The sequence below is a fragment of the Acomys minous genome (genome assembly GCF_964271855.1).
Source record: "Acomys minous genome assembly, chromosome: 14".
NCBI classification, from domain to species: domain Eukaryota; kingdom Metazoa; phylum Chordata; class Mammalia; order Rodentia; family Muridae; genus Acomys; species Acomys minous.
Window position 1 is genome coordinate 84,092,037 of NC_140496.1, and position 16,984 is coordinate 84,109,020.

At 37.9% G+C, this 16,984-nt stretch overlaps 1 long non-coding RNA gene across 1 annotated transcript in view; it reads left to right on the top strand.

Annotated features, from left to right (window-relative positions):
• LOC311583352 overlaps positions 1 to 16,984 on the top strand; it is a 245,729-nt gene that overhangs the window by 102,670 nt on the left and 126,075 nt on the right. The gene's annotated exons all lie outside the window — the stretch shown is intronic.

Below are 16,984 nucleotides of genomic sequence, written 5' to 3' on the forward strand. Positions count from 1 at the left end.
TGCATTACTTTGAGGGGAGAAGTGTAAGCAATAGGAAATATGGCATACTGTTTTTTATAACAGAAGCTCACTCTCCAGAGGAACTTGTCTCTACTAGAGACTGCTCTCATAGGGCATTTCTCCTCATTCTGGCTCACTTCAATCTTCCTTCTCTATGGAGTAAATAGACACTTGTCAATGTCAACACCCAGTGGCATGGTATAGTCCCATTTTCAAACTAAGATAAAATCATAAAATTATGGAATACTGCCTCCTATCTGACCGTGCCAGCATGCCAGGGCTTCCACAGAATCATACAGGATCTCAGCAGCAGAAGCTGCAAGAGTCACAATATGCTAATGAGTTCTTAGGTAAGCTCAGAGGCAGAGGAGAAACAAGAACAAAGACACTGGAAAGATTAGAAACTTTTCGCATGAAAACATTAAACACAGCAAGCGTTAAATAGAGACCAACTTCTAGCCAGATTAACCCGGATCTTCCCATCCAACTTCCTATTATTTCCATTCTTATTGAGTACATAATACGCCTGGCTTTCGACACAGAACTACAAGCTATAATATGAATCTGTTCAAAATGACTTGAACACATTAAAAAAGCATGAAAGTAAGACTCAGGTGTGACACTTATTTAGAGTTATAGACAGAGAAATTAAAGTAAGATGATTAATATGTTAAGGACTCCAGGAGAGGCTAGCAAGTCATAAAAATAGATAGGTTATACAAACAGAACATAGAAACTATAAGAAAGAAATCCTTAACAATTTGCCTTTGGCCATGAATTATTAGATTTAAGCAAGAGAAAAGTACCTACATTTTCTTTCCTTAACATTAATAACTTTGATCAGGAAAGGACTTGAAAGGAAAGACCTCAAAAATGGGAGAAATATTTGCAAAACACACAACTGATAAGAGTTTAATATCCACAACATATAAAGCATTTATACTACCCCAAACAAAAGAACAATAAAAATTATCCAAGCAAAGAAAAACAACACAATTTAGAGTTGGAACAATGAACAGTGAGATAGCTCAGCCAGTTAAGGTGAATTCCTCCAACTCATAGGATCTGGTTTCAATCCCTGTGGCTCACAAAGTAGAAGGGGGAACCAATTCTTGAAAGTTCTTCTCTGGCCTTCACATGTACATATTCATGCACTCACTCAACACCTATACACACTTAAATAATAAATAAATAAATAAATTATACATACATACACACACACACACTCTTCAGATAACATTAATTTTTTAAAGAATCTGATGTGGCAAATGGGTGTACATAAGTTAAAATACTAGAGAAAATTATGTTTTCATTCCTCATTGATGTAGACGGTGAAGGATGTAGTGGTTAATGTGTGTTGAGCGATTCTACTGTGAGTTAGGGGAAAACAGATGAACAGTGATTCCATCCAGAGCAGGAATGAGAAGGTAGGAATGTTCTGTTGAAGGGCCAGCTGCAAACAGATCATCCCAATCTGGACAAGAGCATTTCACTGACATAACAGGCAATAATCTTACGTTTCCTTTCTTGGTCCTTTATTACAATGTTATTGCTGGTTCTGGTAGCGTTGCTGATTTATGCTTGCCATTTCTTTGAAGAATCTGAGGCCTAGAGTGGAAAATAAATGCTGTACCCAGTAGGAAAGCTTCCTCAAAGAAGTGTGAGAGGCTTCTTTGGGGGAACAGAGTGCATTTAGCTACCCTCATCCTCTGTACATAGAGCTGAGCTGCATTTAGGAAAGACATTCAGCCTTCTCGTGCCAAGGGAAGCTGATCTAGAAACTGATGCTCTGGCTCTGACATGTTCCCTGGAAGATTCCCCAGGAGAAGGCAGCCTTCTCATGCTCCTCACAGACTCTCAAGTAAGAAAGAGCTTTCTTTTGTTTTCCAGTCTACACTGAGAACCACAGGGGGGCAGCTCTGCAGTGCTCCTGAGAGAAGTGTTGCCATCTTGCTTCTCTCTCTCGGGTGCTCCCAGCTCTTTCTCATTCCCACAGGCAACCTCTTGCCTAACTCAGCAAAGGCCAGTTGTGGGTCTATTGCTTTTAAGCTCTCTGTATTATCTGTAGGCCCAGCTAGCAATCAACTAAGACACAGACACTTACTATATTTTAAAATAGCCTTAGTTAACCTGGGGCAGGGCAGATATCAATCCTCTAAACCACCTGGCAGACATGGGATCCCTGTCTCAATCCCATGCCATCTGCTTCTAATAACTTCTATTAAGCTATCTCCCATCTATAATCCCATATACTTGCTCATGTTCTTTATCTGACCTGGATTCTCCTTCCATGCGGGCCATGTGCTTCTCCTCCAGCTAATCCATGGTAGCCTTCCTCTCTTCCCTTCAGGTCTCTCTCCTCTCTCCTTGTGGTGGTCTCTCTTTTCTTCTTCCCAGGATTCCTCTCTCCTAGCCCTACCTATCTCCTGCCCTGTCCAGGTGGGATGACTTTTTATTAAGCAAAAGATGGGTCACACAGACAGCAAGCAGTAATTAGCATCAGAATACATCAGACCATCCCCCAACATGGGTCAGGTAATCAGAAATGGTTGCACAAAGGAAGATATTAACAACAATAAAAATACACAAAGGATAAAGCTGTTCTTTAATGTAAACCATTGCAGTTACTTGCTTGCCCGACGTTTTTTCCCTCTGACTTGTTCTTTGGACTGTGTGTTGTTTTCTCAGTATAAAGCACACTCTTGGTGCATGTATTAATATTTTCATTTCTGACTCTCTGCAATAAAGCATGAACTTAGACATACTTACAACTAAGATGTAGATCCAAACAAGATTTTTTTTGTGTCTCCTCTTTTGTTGTTAGATATACTGCTGGTGACCTAAAGTAGTAGAGACTTTTAGAAATGTGACTCTTATTTATTCAGTATGCCTAAGTGGTGTCAGGGCACTTGTACACACATATGTGTGAACACTCATGCATGAACATACCTTTGTGACAATGTATGGATGGTTCACATGCCAAGCACTTCACAGAGCAGAGAGAATTTGTTCTGCTTCCTTGAAGAAGTCACCACTAAACTATGACTAAGTGGATTAGACAGACCATTTGCATATTGTCCTGAATTTTTAAATTTTTATCAAAGAAATATATGTTATATGCATAGTTTAAGAAGTCTAAGAATTTAAATCATTTTGCTTAGTGCATAAAGTCAGCAGACGTATTTTATCCCTCCCAGTGCCTAATTCTCATTATACATAGAAAACTCTGTGTATCACTTTTGGAACATTGATTGGACTTCTTAGTGTGGAAAACTAAAGCTGTGCTTTAACTTTATTATAGTATCATTCATAGTTTTACACACATAAACATACATACACACATATGCACACACATGTATACATATGCACCTTGACTAATATGCCTACAGTTATATAGGTTTTATACTAATGACTGTACTTACTTTTCTTTTCATTGGCTAGCTCACTTTTAGAATGACCTTAATCAGTAAACAGTTTGTTAGTTCTGACTTCTCTTTCTGTATACTTCCCAACAAATTAGTTGGGAAATCTCACTGAAGTCTGAAAGCCTTTTGTAATACGACATATCTAAGAACATCCTGGTGTGTGTGTGTGTGCGTTTGTGTGTGTGTATGTGTGTGTGTGTGTGTGTTTGTGTGTGTGTTGTTTGTTTTGTTGTTAGCTCTGTACCTTCAATGACCCAAGCTCATGAGAGTTCTTGACTCAACAACACTGCCCCAGCTCCTTAGAGTCCCTCTTTATTATAATATGTTTCCATACTTTCCACCAATTTTCATCTGATGAAGTGTATCTTCTGTTAGGTTTCTGAAGGGTATGAAGGGTTCTGAAGTATGAAGGGTAACTTATTTGGAGTATTATAAGTCTTCCCATGCCTCTTATTTACCTCTTTTTTTTTCCAGAGTCTTTTAAAATTAATTTATGTATTTACTAATTCACTTTACTTCCTGGTTGCAGCCCACATCCCTCCTCCCCTCCTGGTCCCACCCTCCCTCCCTCTTCCCCCTCCCTCTCCCCTATTTCTCAGATAAGGGAAGCCCCCCTTCCCATCCAGCCCAGCTCACCAAGTTACATCAAGACTGAATGTGTCCTCTTCCCCTGTAGCCGGGCAAGGCAGTTCCCCCAGAGGGAAGTGATCAGAAAGGAGGCAACAGAATCCATGTCAGCGATAGCCCCACTCGCCTTACTATAGGACTCACATGAAACCTGAGCTGCCCACTGGCTACATCTGTATAGGAGGCCTAGGTCCAATCAATGCATGGATTAGCGTCTTAATAGGGTCAGGTTAAGAAACACAGGTGTTTCTGTGTGTTTACAATTTCAGTGGATGAAGAGTCTAAGGCTAAACTCAGCTGCCTTCATATTTTAGAGGCTATATATCAGTGGTAGGAGTTCTGGTGTAGAATAAATAAGTATAGCTATGCTGATGTAAATAAATAATCATTGATTACTCACTTTTACTTTGAATATCTTATTTTTTGATATTATTTAAGTATAACATTTCTCCCTCCCTTCAAGCCCTCTCATATACCCACACCACCACTCTTCTTCAGCCTCATGGTTCTTTTTCACTTATTGTTATTGCATTGGACTGTCTACAAAACATGCTTCCAGTGATGAGCCATAAGGATAACAATGCCAGAGTCCAGACTGTCCTCAGCTCTCAGCTGGTCTTGCAAGGACCAACCAAATATACAAAGACACCCTTCACACAGTATACAAAGGTTTACTGCAACATATGCATATAAGTATATGAGTATATCCATATATATTTCTAAATATACCCTGCTCAGTCTTCATCGTGTACTTTTCTGTGTGTGTGTTTTCAGGGTTGTTCATTTGGTGCTGGGCAACCAATTGATGTGCCCTTCCCTAGAGAACTGTGCCACCCCCACCCCTGGCTTTCCTCAGCTGCTTATAGTTCTTTCTGTAGGGTTGTTGCCTTTGGGCTTTTCCCTGCCCTGTTTGACATGCTTGTTGGTGTTGTCCTTGCTCTGATCTTGTCTGGGTAGTCATGTTGATGAGACTTTATGGCTGTAGCTTCTGATGTTCCCAGAAGACCCAAGCTAACAGCAAAACCCCCGATTCTCTCCCTTTAAAAAAATACATGTTTGCTATATTTATTTTAATTAAGTATGTGATTCTGAATCATCTCTCTAATTTAATAATTCTACAATAATCTTCTAATTCTTTGTTGTCCTATTTACTTTTGATGAAAATTTAAAAAGCAACTTAAGCCCTTTTCTACTCCCTGATATATATCACATGTAATGCTTTATGTTTAGCATATAAAATACAGTATGCTTCATGTTTTACATAATTCTGTTGTGGTTAGAGTTAGAGATAATATTAGAGTTAAGGTTAGGTATACATATTTTTCTTTCTTTGTTTCTTTCTTTTTTTTTTTTTTTTTTTTTTTTTTTTTGCTTGTATGTCTTCCTAAATCTTTTTAGGTAGTGAAGCTTTATCTATATAATAGGTTCTGCTGAAAACAATAAAAGAGTACATGTACTGAGTATGTATTGCAGTACATATTGCAAGTATAATATCATGTGTAATATTTATGTTTAGTACATAAAATACAGTATACCTTGTGTTTTACATGTATTCTTTTTGGTATACGATTTCATTTTTCTCTATTTGTATCACTGATTAAATGAAAGATATGTATCTGAATGTGTGTGTGTGTGTGTGTGTGTGTGTGTGTGTGTGTGAGTTATATGTGTCCATGTATACTAGTTCCACAAATAACTATATTTTATGGAAACAATAGATGGGAAGAAAGGGGTGTGCTTATATGACACCTTTTAACAATGTGAAAATACACCACTGTACACAAAATAGCAAAGTATACCTATACTATTACACTGTACACTTAATTAACACAAAAGACAAAGTGTCCACAAGACTATGAAACATATCATCAAAATTGGTAATATGTGTGTGGACTGTGTGTCTCTGTGTTTGTTACCCTGAGCCCTAAATATGCCTAAAATAGTATTTCATTTTTCCATACATTAACATACGTGTGTATTTGGTGAATCGTATTTCAAATGTTTTTGGCTTAAAATTATTTTAACTCCTAGGCTGGAAATAGATTCAAGTTTGGTAGGTTGGCATCCCTATGGCTCAAGTCAACTGAAGGACATCATGTGTAAGTCATAACAGTCCCTTTTTAGATTGTACCCAAAAGACATGGCGAATAGAGGATATGCTACATATTACAAACAATAGGCAACATGTAAGAAATAGTATACTTTTCCTAAAAAAGCATATTGTTATGGAGGTCCAAAGACATTGAAGGGAAACATGATTTAGAGATGATGACTTTCGCAGGGTCAAGTTCCTTTGCTTCATAAATGTTATTTTGTAAAGCCAACAGAAAGACTGCCTCCTGACCTTCTGTTTGCAGAGCAGTAGAACATGCGAGTCAATTCTTCAGGACCAAACTATTACTAGATGCAGAAATTTGTACACTTGTACAAATGCCAAGGAGTTGACAAGGCAAGGTGGATGATAGAGCCATGAAAGAAAGGGGACAGGGTAATGAGTTGCCTGTATTTGTGATTCAGCTGAACAAGAGACTTTATAACAGTGGTAAATGTGTTCTTGTCTGGGGCATCCAGAAGCAATCAACACTGCAGACATCTTGATTGATTTGAAGTGCTAGCATTTACTCATGACTTCCAAAACTATTAAGAGAATAAATCTGTGTTGGACTAACTGACTTCGTTTACAGTAATTTGTTACAAAAGCAACTTAGGTCAAATGGAATAATAAATTATTGGTTAATGTGAAGATAATCGTACTTCCAAGAGTTAAAAACTTTACAAAAATTTGTTATATAGATGTATGTTGTAAAAATGAATAATTTATACTAAAATTATTAGATTGTCAAATTCTAAGCTTCTATTTATTTTTTTTCTATTTATTTTTTTAAACGTTGTTCAAGTAGAAATTTTCTTAAAAAGCAAAGATTAACTTTCCTCTACAATCTTAACCATCATCTTGGATAATTTAATTTTTGAGTTCTTAGGTTTTACAACTTTACTCTCACGCTGATATTAACTTTAATATTATAAAATTCCAGATGAGGGGTACTGCCATATTGCCAAGATGTTATAGCTTAAAGAGTCGTATATAAAATCAACATGGCACCAAATCTTTTACCAAGCTGACCACAAATACAAACTTACCTTCCGTTCCCATACCCTACCTGCCAATCCCCATATCCTCAGTCAAGGGAAACATGTCTGTAGCCACACACACTCCTGATTTAGCTACACATAATGATTCTCATAAATTCCCTCAAAAAAATCACAGGAACAGATCACTACCTATTAAAATTCCATCTGCCATACCTGATTATGTTTCTTTTAACCTATAGGGCCAATTTATAAAATACACATGTATTGAAATTTACTTGTCAAACAGATGTCATGATGATATTACTTTTGAATAATGTTGTGATAGAAATAACTTCCTATAGCTAGCATTTAGATAACACAAATTTACTAACATCCTTAACCCATTTGTTTTCTGCAAATTAGGTATACTTAGCGACCACAATATATTATCATCCAATTTGGTGAGTCAGAAGTTCAGTATGTGTGCCATTGGAATAAATTAAAATATAGCATGGCCGTGTTAGTTTATGGAGGCTGCAGGAGAGATCTTTTCCCTTGCTTTACCCAGCTTCCAGCTCCTGTCATCTGCTATATCTGTTCAAGTTAGAAATGGTACAGGTTCCAACCTACCTCCCATTGTCACATCTCCCTCTAACAAGAGATAGGAAACGCCCTCTGATTTTGAGAAATCACATAATTATCTTGGGCTATTGGGTAATGGAACAAGATCTCTGCATCTCACACTGCAGATTTACGATCATATCAGTAAAGTCTCCTTAGCCATGTAAGGTAACACATTCGTAATTCCCAGAATTAGAGAGTACTTATCTTTGAAAATTATTATTCTCACAGTCATACAGAGAGACAGAGACCGAGACAGAGAGAGACAGAGACAGAGATACAGAGAGAGACAGAGAGAGACAGAGACAGAGACAGAGACAGAGACAGAGACAGAGACAGAGAGAGAGACAGAGGCAGAGGCAGAGGCAGAGGCAGAGACAGAGACAGAGACAGAGACAGAGACAGAGGCAGAGGCAGAGGCAGAGACAGAGACAGAGACAGAGACAGAGACAGAGACAGAGAATTGAACTCCATAGGGCATTGGTATGAGTAGAAACATAATGACCACAACCTAGCATCTACCTTACCAAGAGTTTACAGGGCAATTTTGGCAGTTATTTCACATTACTTGAAGGAATAAAAGAAAGGCATGTCATCTGAAACATCTATTCTGAAATAGATATACAATTACCTTACTTTCTCTTTACTGTGTGAGGGAAGAAGCTGTGGAGAAACTAAGGCTATCTTTTCTAACTCTAAATTACTTAGTCTTGGGGAACAGAAGAACAGAAGAAAACCAAAGTAAAAGGTAGCAGACATGTTGGCATGAACAGATTCAAATGTCCAGTTTCACTTTCCCATTCAGTTGAGAGAGAGTGTGTCCTTGGGATTCCCTAGACACTGGGGCAGGGCACAGGAAAGATATTGATAGGTAGAATATTGTCTTCACCTTTGTCTTTTGTATAGTTTGTTAGGGAAGATTTTACAGAAATACTTTGCTGAGCTGAGGATGTGGCTCAATTGGTAGAGTTCTCCCTAAGCATATGTGAAGGGTGGAGTTCCATCCCCAGAAAAAGATACAACTGGATCTAGTGGCGTACACACATGAGTCCAGAATTTGGGATGTAAAGCCAGGTGGATCAAGGTCAGTATAAACTACAGGTGAAATTCAGGACCAACCAGAGCTTCATGAAACTCTATGGACAATGGCTTATTCCAGCTGCAGCCTTCTTGAACATAGAACTGTGAAAGAATAAACCTTTTCCTGCTTGGTCTCTATATCACTTGATTTTTCCTCATGAAAACACAGTGTGATGATTTGCAAAATGTTAATATATGGTGGGGGCGGGAATTTGACTCCTTGAAAGCAAATTTACACCAGGTTCTTATTTTCAAAAAAAAGAAAAGAAAAGAAAGGATAAAATTCAGTAAGTTTGGCTAAAAGGAACAGAGCGAAACTGGATGTATGCCACAATAAATTACTTCTAAGTTCAGTGCTTGTTATCAAGGATTCTTTTCGCCAAGACTAACACTGAGCCACAGAGTATAGAAGTTGTTTGCAGTTCCGCGGTGTGTCTGTAGTTTGGATCTGTCATATGACACAACACCAAGTAGAGTGGCTGAGCATACTGCTGTCAATACAGCTGATAGCATCCTTAAGTTAGCCGTCTACTCTACATTGGCACAAGAACATGACAGAGCAAAAGAAAAGTCTGGAATTCTTTTTCATACACAGAGTAGCTCTTCAAATCAAAACATTTTTTTAAAAATTTTTCACTTACACTTTTACCAATCACTGTAGCCAAATCTACATGTCTGCCATTATTTGATTAACAGAACTGTTTTTCCAGGTTAGGAAATTAATTTACACCATAGGATCGTTTTCTTCATTTCTCTCGCTTAAATATGTTGTGTTTTTATTTTATTTTTAAAACATTTGAATTCATTTTGTGTGCCTGGGTATTTGAGTGACCTCCCACACATCGGGGAACAGAGCCACTTCCACTAGCCCTTTTGTGGTGGTAGTTGAGCAGGTTGAGGCAGCAGTCTGTGAGCCCTTTCTCTGCCCATGACTAACTGTTAATAAGCCCAGTCTTTAGCAGACCCAGTGAAGGTAGCCATGGAAGCTCAGTCTGCATAATGTTACTTGTATGTATATCTTCAGGCCTTTTTCTTTGGTATTGGATAAGGAATTGGTTCTTTGGACCAGACCATCTCTCATGCTCCCAGAATCCACTAGTTGCCTCTAGTTCTTTGCGTAGGGTTGAAGCTCCTGGGCGGCACCCATCTAATGATTAGTTAAAGAATTCCCTTTTAGAGTATAAATGAAAGACAGAAAAGGTCTGTCTTCTCTTTTGGGGACTGCAATGAAGCAAAATTCTGAAAATTTGGAGGAATGTGAATTCTGGCCACAAGCCATGTAGCTAAAACTTCTAAACATACTGACTACTCTAAACATACTAGTCATATCTTACACGTCTGTGAACTTGCAAAGCAAGGCCTAGTTCAAGACATTCACCTGTGGATAATAGATCATGCCATGACAGGATAATTCTACAGGCCTGTAGCACCCTTAAACAACCGAACAAGTTCCAACATGTTCCTGGTTTTCCTTACCAAAACACGCTCAGAACATCTTGAGTATTAAAAAGCTCCACGATCTCCTCCATTTTCTCAACATGATTCCAAAATTGAGAGCACAATGTATTCATAAGTATTTTATACCTACAACTTAGTGAATATGGGCTAGTTTGAATGATTTTCAAATGCAAAGAAGCTTGTCCTTTATCTAAATTTATTAACAAGTACTGAAATGATAATTATGCTTGGATGTCTGGCATACAAACAAGATACTGGCCTGGCAAGCTGTCCAGTTTACCAGGAGTAATTAATTATGCAAAGGCTGGTAAGCCTGTAGTCACAAGCTCCATATAGCTCATCCCAAATATCTTTCAGGTCTTAATACTATTATTAATGATTCTTAATGATGATATCCCCAACTTTCTCACCTTAAATAGCAATGTACCAGGTCCCATCCTAAACACCATTATATTTGTCATCCTCATGCATTTTGTACATTTACTTATATTTTATGTGTGTGTGTGTGAGAGAGAGAGACTGAGAGAAGTGGGGAAGAATGCATGTACCCAGAGTGTACATATGAAGTTAGAGGAGTTGGTTCTTTCCTCCCATTGTATAGCTTCACCTTGGGGAAAGCACTCTGATGGTGGAATTAGCAGTGAGCACCTCTGCTCACTGAGCCATCTTGCCTTCATAATTCACACTTTCTCCATATTCATAAGAATGCAAGATTCATAAAGGCATGGACTTTGTCTCACTCACTGCCATAGTCTGAGCCCTTGACCACTGTCTGGCACCTTATAACAGGCCCCTGGTAACACCCTGGTTGTGTGCATTAAATAAGTTGTGAACGTATGGAGCAAATGACTAAACAAAAGGGTGAATTCTTAACATGTGTATGGCCTTTGTAAAACAAATTTTGGACAAATACAAATGGAATCTGTAGAAGGCTGAAGATGTTGCTCCAACGTTATAGAGAATTTTGGGTGACTGTTCAGGCAGCAAACTGTCTCTGTCATTTGTTTTTTTTTTCACTTTGGAACCTGCTAACCTGAACTTCCTGTTTACTCGAGTAATTAAGTTTATTTCTTCTCAAATCTCTGAAGGGGCTGAAGACCAGATAGTTTAGTGTTACAATTAAGCTTATGTATTTAGGGGTTAAGATATTTTTAGGTCCAGACAGATGTTTTAAGTTGATAGAGATGAGATATGATAGATATTGATTTCTAGTCAGAATTTTAGACTCACCAAGATAGGAAAGATGTTTTCTTCAAGGTTGCCAAATACAAATAAACAAAACATTATGCATGTAACATTTATATAATTACTGATTGCTTCATGGTTTATCTTGCTGTATGTAGTTTATTATATATATATATATGTAATAATATAAATGTATATGCAAAAAATAAAAATATTAAAAGTTAAGAAGTGGAGGCATGTCTGCTGTGTTTACAGTATATCATGCTATGTATTTATCTAAGGACAATAAGTATTGTATAAAGTAAACTTGGATTGTGATAAAGGATAAAAAGAAGTTGATATGAGTTATACTTGTTTAACATACATTATGAAATTTTCTGTCTCCCTTTTAATAATTTCAATAACACCAATTATTCAGAGTCAACATGAGCATGTGTAAGGAGTATTGCATTATGAGTTTTTTTAGATTACAATGGTTATTTTTTTTTAACTTTGACCAGTAAATATGATGCAATACAGTTTTAATGGGGAGGAAATAAGCAACTGTAGCAAACTACTAAATATTCAAACTCTAATTAAAATCTATTTGTCAAAAAACAATACATTTTAATTTAGGTAATAAAATTTCACATAATAGTTGATAAAATATTTTTGCTTTCATTTTTTTAATAATTAAAGCAAGCTAGTTCTGATACATAGAAATTATATTAAATTTCTCGGGTTTGTTGAGAGAAATAAAAGAAATATCAATATTTCTTCATTTTAATTAAAAAATGATTTAGTTGGATTTTGTATTCTGTCATTCTTGGATCTAATTATTCATACTCCCCCAAAATTATTTTTAATTCTACAGAAATATTTAGAAAGTGCTAGCTTTAATTTCAGAGTACTTGGCAGATAGTTACTTCAACCCTTGTCTATTACCTAAATTTTCACTCCTAAATAGAACTTCTGTGTTGAATCAGAATCAAATCAACAAAAAGACCTTCAATTACAAAAAAAAAAAAAAATAGTTTCTAACTGTACCAGTTAATAAATGGTTGTTTTCTGTACGCCTGAGTTTTACCAGATTCTAAATTCATGCTTATTGCAGCCCAGACAAGGTGCCATGGGGGTGGGGGGGTGGGGGAGTCACAGGAAATGTTTTCCCCAAGCAGACCCTGGGAGCCGTGCCCACATGAAGCCTAGATGCTGTGATTGTCCTCTGCTCTGCTGCTCAGCGTGAGCCCAGGCATGCCGGTTGGTGTGGCAGCCTGCAGTCGTGCACAAGTACTTACAGCTGCAGTGACATGGTGCTGAGCATGTTTTAAGACTAGTCCCAATCGAGCAGCATCTTATCCAACCAGAAACAATCCCACAATCCAGCTCTTTTTAAGTGATCATCCTTGTATCATAACAGATTAAAGCTGCAGCTACTTTGGATTATGTTTAATCTAACCTTTATCCATTCACATCTTCACCTGAAACTTACAAGGACCAAGAGTCAATTGCCGGGGCATAATTCACAATGACACTGATCTTCCCTTCCTCACTCTAATTATCTGGATTAAGAATAACACTTTTGAGTAATTATTTTCACATTGGATAAACATTAAGCTTTCCTGGATTTATCGGAGCTTTTTCCTAACATGAAATAGATCCAACCAGGCTTATAGGAACATAACTGACAGGAGGGACAGCTTAATCAAGACAACCCTAAACAACTAAGACAATAAGGAAATGTTTATTTCTTGTTGTGTAGGAAAGTCAGGTTCTGGAAGTCAGCAGGTTTTGTGGTACTAAGCCCCACAACCTTCCACAGCCCATTGCAGGGGATGAATTTATTTTCTTTTTTTCTTTCTTTCTTTTTTTCTTTTCTTTTCTTTTTTTTTTTTTTAACCATTCAGTACTCCTCAAATGAAGTTCAGCCTCTGGAGCATGGAGACCAGCATGCAATGGCTGTACTGATTATATTAATTGTCTATGCTGCTATAACCTCCGCACACTAAGTATTGCCATCTTCCTAACTGGTTTGCTGGCCTAAGAAGCAAGAACATTATATTAGAATCCACGTGCGAAAATTATAATTATAGAGAATGAAACACTTGTTGTGTCACTTCTGATCATGATTTTGATCACTCTGCACTGTCTACCCACGATTGCACACGATCCCTAAAATTGCTATCACCAGCAAGCTAGAAAAAGCTCCCAAGCTTGTCTTTGAAACCACCCCAGATCATATACAATTACTCACTAAAATCACATCACAAAACCCAATTACACTTTGGCTTTGCAGATCCACAGATAACCTCTTAAAGAGCAAGCTCCCTCACTGTGTCGACCTCTGACCCCAAGCTCTTTTTCCAATCTGCAGCAGCAGGGCTGCATGTCTCTCAACACGTAAGAGCCCAAACTTTGAAGTCATGAAAGACCTGCAGGACTTTTGAATGTGCCTGGTATTTAAGATGAAGCATAATATTGTTAATATTTTGTTCTTGGTCCTTAGATATATATTATGTGCTGCTGTGAAACTCACAATTGAGTATCCCAACAGAGAAAATTTCAGGCCATATTTTATCTGAATGGCTGGACACAGAAAAACTGTGTTTAAAAATCAAAATTGCTGATCATTTAAAATATTAAGTTTAAATTTTTTTATATAAATTTAAATGCCATTTCAAGTTACATCAAATTAAACATAATGCTTTTTTTAAAAAAGTGGTTTCTAATGTATTCGAAATGAGCACTTACAATGTGCAGAAGAGTAGAGTGACTCTTAGGGAAGTTACCCTTGCAAACCCATGGTTCCTCGTCTGGTAACCTGCACGCGAATTAATCCTTGCCCATGTGATTCTTCCTAGAACACAGATGGCTCTTAACTTCATTCTGTCTTCTCCACATATTCTAAAGAATACCCAAAGAAGTTAGTGACTTTGATAGCATGTTAACAGAAACAAACGTGAATTCTAAATGCGAAACAAAAATCAAACTGTTATGATGGCTTTTCCTCAGACCCTAGGTCATCATAGCTTTGGTTATCAGCTAACCTGTCTATGTCCTTGAGCGACCTCACCCACCAGCAGCAGTGAGCGAGTTCACAGCTCTTGTCAGAACTGCAGTGGCATTTGGGGGTCGTTTGCTTTAACCTCCCAAGGCTTCCTTTCTGCGAGGTGTGTCAGTGACCATTGAACGTCCGTTAGAAGAGTTGCCCAGAACTAAGAGGACACACCAAGGGAAGGATAGTCAAAAGAATGACAATGCAGTTGTTCTTTCAGAGGAAATGTCTAGATTTGCACAATAGAGGTGGACAAGATTAAATTGTTTTACTACCCAGGCCCATGCATCTTCAGCAACGCTTCTCTCCCTGAAGACACGAATACAGACTTCCTCTGTTACAACCTCAAAGGCTCTAGAATGGTGATTCTCAGCCCTCCTAGGGCATCAGCCCTTTAATACAATCCTTCATGTTGTAGTGACCCCCACCATAAAAAAAATTGTTTTTATTGTTCTTCATGACTGAAATTTTGCTACTGTTACAAATCATAATATAACTATCTATGCTTTTTGATTGTCTTAGGTAACGCCTATGAAAATTTTGCTCTATCTACAGATGGTGGTGACCCACAGGTTGAGAACCACTGATCTAGAATGTGTCAGGCAGAGTCTCTCTAAAATACAGTGTCAGCAAGAACACAGTACTGAGAATTAATTTTTTTAAAAAAGCTTCCATGAAGAAATAATACATGTGCTAAGGAAAATAAAGAATATAATAAATATTAACTAACTTTTTGGTGATTTAAATTGTGGGCAAGAACAAGCATTTCACTTCCTCTTGGAACAACATGTAAATTTTTTGAACCAAGAAACCAATGTCCTGACTTATGATTTCTGAGGTTTTTTAAAATATTATATAATTAAATTATCTCCCCATCCTCTTTGCTGTCTTTCAAATTCATGACCTGTTTTTCTTTGATTGTTTTAATCTGGAATAAGACATCCATATGCTCAGTATGGATTCAGAGTTAACCTAAGTGGGGCAGTGAGGGAAGTACGAAAAGGCAGGGACACAGACACAGAGACAGAGATGTACAGAGGAGCTGGGGTTGGCTGGGTGTGCTCACTGTAATGGAAAGCACCAACTGCAACCCAGAAGTCCAGCACATTTATTTTACACATACAAAGAACGAGACGAGTTTATTGTATACAGCTGAATACGGAGGCTGCTGACGATAAACAGCTGAGCAAGGTGGCAGGTTTAGCTAATCTTGGTAGGTCTCTGTGGGGGAAGTGGCTCAGGTTGTAGTCAGCCCTGAAGAAGACGCTGTGGTTGGTGAGTCTATATACCCTGTCAACATTCACACTCAGGCCAGAGGAAGGCTCTGCCATCCCTCTGAGCTTCACCCTTGGAAGTCTCTGCTGTTCCCATGGGTCTGAGGAACTGGGGTCCTTGTCATGGCTGTGTCCATACCAACAACTCTTCTTTTTACACAGCTACTCAGGATTCCCTCTGATCCACACACATAACACTTCAATGATAGAGTTCTTTCCTTAAAGCTAGTTCACACTATTTATTTATTATTTATTTATTTATTCATGACACGGAATAGCTGTTTGTTTTATAAGATTGGGAGCTATATCGTCCTTTTGAAAAATTAGTCAAGGCGGGGGCACAAGCCTTTAATCCCAGCACTCGGGAGGCGGAGGCAGGAGGATTGCTGTGAGTTCAAGGTCAGCATGGTCTACAAAGTGAGTTCAGGACAGCCAAGGGTACACAGAGAAACCCTGTCTGAAAAACCCAAACCAAAAGAGAGAGAGAGAGAGAGAGAGAGAGAGAGAGAGAGAGAGAGAGAGAGAGAGAGAGAAGAAAAATTAGTCAGGTGAATGGATCTGAAAGTATAGAACAATGACAGGATTAAAATAAACTATAATTCACTCTAGTTACTAAGACCTAAATTACCATTTCAGCTATTACAGGTTCTCCAGTAGCACTTTATGCTCCACATGTAATAGTGAAAGAATGGGAATTTTTAATACTTTTGCACTTCTGAATATCTTTGAAAAGGAAAGAAACATGGGTAAGCACGCACACATAACATTTCTAAAATATAAAAAGGCCCAAACATATTATCATGTCTGAAAACATTCTGACACTGAAAATGTAATATAAAAGAACAATTTTCAAGGAAAAAAATATAAATGAGGTGTTTGGTGGATGTAGGTGTGAAATCTGTGCAGTTGACTGTGCTTTGTAAACGTTTACATTATCCTGAGGCAAGTCATACTTACGGACTTCCTGCACACTGCGTAACTTTACCCAGAGCTGTGTAAGCTTCATTCCTCATACAGATGTTGTGCAAGTGTGTGAGGCATGTGTTCCTGACAGCCTCGACAATTCCTTCTCGACAGTTCTTAAGGAAAGGGCAAAAGCTACATGACAGCCCCAGATGGTCTGTAAGTGAAGAGCCGAAAAAGTTCCGTAATTGATTTGCTGTTTGTTGAGATACCCTAAATGTTCAGCATCAACTTCTACCTAATCC